At 43.6% G+C, this 5,881-nt stretch overlaps 1 long non-coding RNA gene across 1 annotated transcript in view; it reads right to left on the reverse strand.

Annotated features, from left to right (window-relative positions):
• The window catches only part of LOC311308215, a 26,710-nt gene extending 20,829 nt beyond the window's left edge, over window positions 1–5,881 (reverse strand). Inside the window, exons 1-2 of the long non-coding RNA XR_014630419.1 lie at window positions 5,749–5,881; window positions 3,031–3,145 (exon numbers count right to left, since the gene is read on the reverse strand). This is a non-coding gene — a long non-coding RNA (uncharacterized lncRNA). The remainder of the gene's footprint in view (window positions 1–3,030; window positions 3,146–5,748) is intronic.

Consider the following 5,881-nt stretch of genomic DNA (forward strand, 5'->3'; position numbering starts at 1 on the left):
TACTCTGGGAATTGTACAGCGTGTGTGAAGCTGTGTAATTATCCAACATGTTTGTTTATCTCTCTATCTACCTTTGGTGCTACAGTACACCAACAACTTCTCAATTTAAACCAAATACTGACACAGAGACAGGGATAAAGAGGTGTAGCTCTTAAAGGAGGTACTCTCTCTTATATGCTCTCTCTCTCTCCCTCTCTCTCTCTCTGTCTCTCTGTGTGTATCTCTCTCTGTCTCTCTCTCTCTATCTGTCTCTCTCTCTCTATCTGTCTCTCTCTCTCTCTATCTGTTTCTCTGTGTGTGTCTCTCTCTCTCTCTCTCTGTCTCTCTCTCTCTCTCTCTCTCTCTCTCTCTGCCTCAGTCTGTGGGTAGCATGTACTGGGACCCAGGTGCTGGCTCTATACAGAAATATGCACTCAGCCCAGAGATGTGAGCCCAAGGTTACCAAAAAATTAAAACGACGATAGCACGCACACGGAACCTCGCATCGATTTGCGCTTGGGCTTGTGGCTACAGAGGTTCCAAAATCTGCACTGTTGCAATGTTGACCTTAAAATTGGACCAGCTACAGTACAGCACCCTGAGTCTGAGTCTGCCTGTGCTGCTACCTCTGGCTGGCCTCATTCCTACAGCCGGTGTCTCGCTGACTCCTTTGATTTCATCAATATTTCAGGATTCGTCTCACCTACAAGTGGTGACAACGGCTTCAGCCGAGAGGCCCACGTCATTCTCTGGAACTAAACCACCTCATTCACACACACACACAAGATTCCTTCCTCATTGTATCACTTAGAACATGAACAGTTCCTTTAAACACTGTTCACTTGATGTCAGAATGCGGCCAGAAAACAGTGAGCTATTAGGTCCCTTGAAAATGTCAGGGCAAAATGTTACACTTTTCACAGTCACTTCCTTCTCACTGCAGATTTTTGTATTACAATATCACCGACACAATCCTTCAACACGTTCAGGGGACGACGCCAAAAGAAAAATCCCCATAACCAAACATGTTTGCCGTCGGTTTTGATCACTGTTGAAAATATCCCGCTGCAAATTAGCCGACACTTTTAAAGACAGATGTCACAACATGTGTTGCGACATTTATTATCCTCCGCAATCCTCCTCCTTCAGCTGCCACACGCCTTCACCTTTACCAAGGCCGGCTGTTGTTCACGCTCTCTCCACCAAGCTGGTTTCCCCCGAGCTGGTCTCCCCCGAGCTGATCTCCACACCCCCCTCCAGCCCCAGCCCCGGCTGGGAGACAGCCTCTCCTCTCTACCTGAGGAGCTGGACTCAGCCTCCTCTTCCTGCAACGGCCTGATTTCTCCCTACTCTCGTCCCCGGAGCATCCAGGCCTGACCACAGGAGCGTATCCCTCCTCCTTCAGGAGCGTATCCCTCCTCCTTCGCTGCTTCGCACCAGAACCGTCACGGTCTCTGATCACGACGAGGACGGCGTACACCCCAAATCAGATACACACTTATACAGGCACGCATACACCTGCATACGCCTACACTCACTCACACACACACACACACACCAAATCAGATACACACTTATACAGGCACACATACACCTGCATACGCCTACACTCACTCACACACACACACACCAAATCAGATACACACTTATACAGGCACACATACACCTGCATACGCCTACACACACACACACACACACACACACACCAAATCAGATACACACTTATACAGGCACACATACACCTGTATACGCCTACACTCACACACACCCACATACACACACACACACACACACACACATACAGTATAGCGACAGACAATTGCACACAATGTAACGTTGAAATGAAAGTTGTTGCCTCTCATGCTTTAAGAGCGACAGCAGCGCTTATCATATCGAGGTCATTATATAATTTGATGGAAAGGAATTCAGTTTGGCGAGGGAATTAGCTACAGATAAACCAGTTACTGGGGGAGAGAGGCCATAAAATGAAACCAACATTTCCATTCGCTTCATCTTGCGGTTCTTTTATGCACAAGCCTATCTGGCGCAGGAGTGGTCGGAGACAGCGTGCCGTGACTGTGTGCAGGAACACAGACCTGCGTTGACATCACTCCGCTCCCAGGAACTCAGTCATCGCTGCCGTTCCATATGTGGAACCACTGAGGTGACAACAGTATATGTGTGAACGGTACAGTATAGTGAGACATAAAGCACTAGCTGTGTGATAACAGCTAATGGTGATGAATATTTGCCTAGTAAGAGGTCTCACAGAGAGGGGTAGGACAACGACACATCGTGTAATTACAAAGGAATAATATGTCATTTTATGCCTCAAGTCTAAATTGACTGTACCGATACAAGATACTACATCCCTGGAGATTAAAGACAGACCTAGCCCTTCCCAGACAAGACAACTGTCCTGCATAAATAATGTGCAAATTACAAAAAAAAGGTAAATATGAAAAAGCATAGCTTTCTGTTTAAATTAGCAAAGGGTCATTAAATAAATTAACTCTGTGTTTTGATTTCATGCTGAGACCTTGCATGTGTTCTTATAGACTGCACTGCTCATACACACATACACAGTGGGTTTAGAATTATTAGGTACGCTTCTGTCTAAATGTATTAATCATAATTTCTGAGTGTATTATGAATTCATATTCCAGACCTAAATTAGTCTGGGAAATATTTATTGTAGCCTCCAGCGTTAAGGAAATGCAATATGTACTTATCCTCTTTGATTAACACGCTGACAACACAGGCCTGAGCTATATTATTACAACTCAATGTAAAACGAATCAATTAATGAAACGTTTGTTACACTATAAATCAACATATTCTACCTAATAGAATAAAAACCTTATTGTCTTGCTCATCATGCAGTCACTTAATCACGGAGAAGGAGTCTCTGGTTAGTCTTGCAGAATGCGTCTCCTTGATCTTGGACAGAGAGTTGGATCTGGGAACCCAGCGAGGTGCCGTGAATGAACGCATGCGATGAACCGTGCGATCTCGGTATTCCAAAATGCGCTCCTAAATCTATGAACTTACTGGCAGCATATGCGTCAGCGAGTCGATATCTTTATGCCCGGATCCAGTTCGGAAATGTAGCCTTCTTCACTTTTGCAAAACCGCGAGGTCCTCCGAAATCCACGTGCCGGTAGTCCTGAAAAACAGATTGTGGTCAATTATTTGACAGGCTACAATAACTTAGATTTAATCATGAATCATAACGCACCGGTAATATTCAGCACTTATAATCACAGTAGATAACACCAACTGATAATGAACACTCAACAAGAGGATTCCAAAAGCACCCTAATAATATTGTTTAGGCTACTTACTGGATGATAACACAGTGGGTGATTTCTGATAGACAGTAGGCTAATGCGAGTGAGTTTTATTGCTTAAAACATAATGGGTGACGCCTATCAAGTTTCATAGAAATTGTCTGCTGCAAACAATCAGAGACAGGGCTGATCAAAAAGGAAGTAAGACGCGTGAATAGTGGATCGGCTATTTAAGACGTGATTTGAAACAGTCTTGCAGTGAGCCATCAACGCGCTCCCTTTTCCCCTCGCTCATTTGCTACACGCTGAGTTAGACTGGCCGCCAGTGAAAAAAAAAACGGTCTCATTGAGCGCGCAGACAGAGCCGAGAGTCCCTGTATAGCAATCAGTACAATGTGCTGAATTGGCAGTCTAATTATAAATGTGCCATTTAGACTAGCATTGGGCTCCCCTGCCACCTTACCTTATGAGGGAACTTGCACTCACAGCTAACAGCAACTGTTCAAAACAAAATACCATTACAGGATCAACTTCACCCCAACACAGGGATGAGACGGAGGATTGTTTTTCACACAGCCCCTTTACTCGAGACAAGAATGTAGAATCAGACGCCGGGTTATTCTTACAGAATGAACGCTATGTAGAAGGGGAAAATTGGGAGAAGTTAAGTGGACTTTAATTAAGGTTTCAGCTTGTGACTGCTAGAGTGGGCAGCAAACCTATTGTATTAGTTTCAAAGGAAGGCAGTGGCAGGGATATTCCATGCATTTGGTTTAAGGCACGGCGGAAAAAAGCTCTTCACATTTACTGCCTCAATTTCCTGAATTCACCTGCATTCTATTCTTAATGTTATATGTACCAGCAGCAGTTTTAAAAGCACTTCATCTGAGACGGACTGTGTCTAATTTTGGGAAGCACCCCTTAGTCTATCTTCGCACAACAGACAAATTCACTCGAACTGCTCTGCGTTTGTCTTCTCAAAACCCTGTCACACACCAAGCATATTTATCCCAATCCCTCAACAACATTCAAAAGGGATTGTAAGATATCAATTCTAAATCGTGATGCATAGGCCTCCGCATAGCATAGGTTTGACAAGACACATGGAAAAGTTGTCTTCTTCAGCAAAAGTAATGAGATAAATCTTGAGGAATTATTTCTAGCCTGGTTATATTTTAGAAAATGTAGAAACACATATGCGTCATTAGCCAAACTTCAAATAATTAAGTTGACAATTTTGTATATTTGTTGTTGTTGTTTTGTCGTGAGATTCACACCTGTCCACAGAAGACATCTGCACGAAATAGCACAACCGAGAAAACAATTATACACCTATAATTACAGTTGTAGCTCCCTTGAGCATGACTTACTTTTGCTACCAAAACAGTCCGAGAGTAGATTCGAGAAGGGAGCCTTTTTTGTCCAGATATATTCTCTCTAAATGGACCAGCCTTCCGGTGCGTTGTTGAATTTAAATTACGGCGTATGCATTATTTTAAGGTCAATTCGCCTGACCCTTAGAGAAAGTAAGCAAAGGCAGGGATAACTCCCAAGCTCTTATTACGGGAAACAATTGACAGTTGAAAACGTAGGCTATAGGCTATTCACAATTTAAATGCTGATTAACTAAGTGGCCTACAATGGACTGATTAGAGTTTCGGCAAATTACAACAGATCGGACTCTATATCCACGGGTTCAAAGAAACTTGTCAACCTCGCATCCAGACACGTACGGGAGAGAGAAGGGTACCTCGAGGCTCGAGCAGTGCGCAGGCATTATCAATGAATAGTACCGCTTTGTGGACAAACGTGAAATTGCCTCCCAAAGGAGAAAGTTGGACTACCGAGCATCCGACTTACACCGATACAACAACACACGCCTAATAATTAATTAAATAATGTGTTGATACCGAATAGGCATACGTGGCTTTAATCCACTTTAAAATCCACTGTTACGCGCGCATTATTGTTTTATTGCATTCCTCTATAAGGAGTTTGTAAAGACCGTAATGTTGTCCTCGCTCTTGCACGCACGGACTGTGCATGTGGTCGCTTCAAGCCGTCACCTACCAATTTAAACTTAAGTTAATGTAGGATATAGCCTACAATCTCTAGTGTTAAGCAAAGAATCCCAGATAATAGCCTACGGTAGCGACGCTTCTCCTAACCGGGACGGGCTCGTCCTCCCCAAGCGCTCAGCTTTCGTGTTGCGTTACGGTTCTCGTGATTGAGGTGCAATAAATACGAATGTTTTTCTAATAAAAAGCTATCAGCGAATTATCATCTGATTATTATGTTACCCTACTACCCAAACATACGGGCCACGCAGCATGGACGATAGCAGATTAACAGTTTGAATAACCCTGTTGACATCGAGGAGACGAACTCTGTTACGAACCCGTAGCCTAGGGAACATATGCTAAAAACGCTATTGAATAAAATAACAAAACAACAGGTTCAAAAACTAAGCACATTTTACCTTGGCGAGTTCAGTCGAGCAAGGGGTGATGCGGGTCCTCGTTGTATCCCGGTGCCTATCTATAATAAAATAATGAACATTATCTATAGAGAACTAAAGTCTCCTGTTGTTTCCATGTGAGGGGATCCCGTTC

The sequence above is a fragment of the Borostomias antarcticus genome (assembly GCF_949987555.1).
Source record: "Borostomias antarcticus genome assembly, chromosome: 4".
Classification (NCBI taxonomy): domain Eukaryota; kingdom Metazoa; phylum Chordata; class Actinopteri; order Stomiiformes; family Stomiidae; genus Borostomias; species Borostomias antarcticus.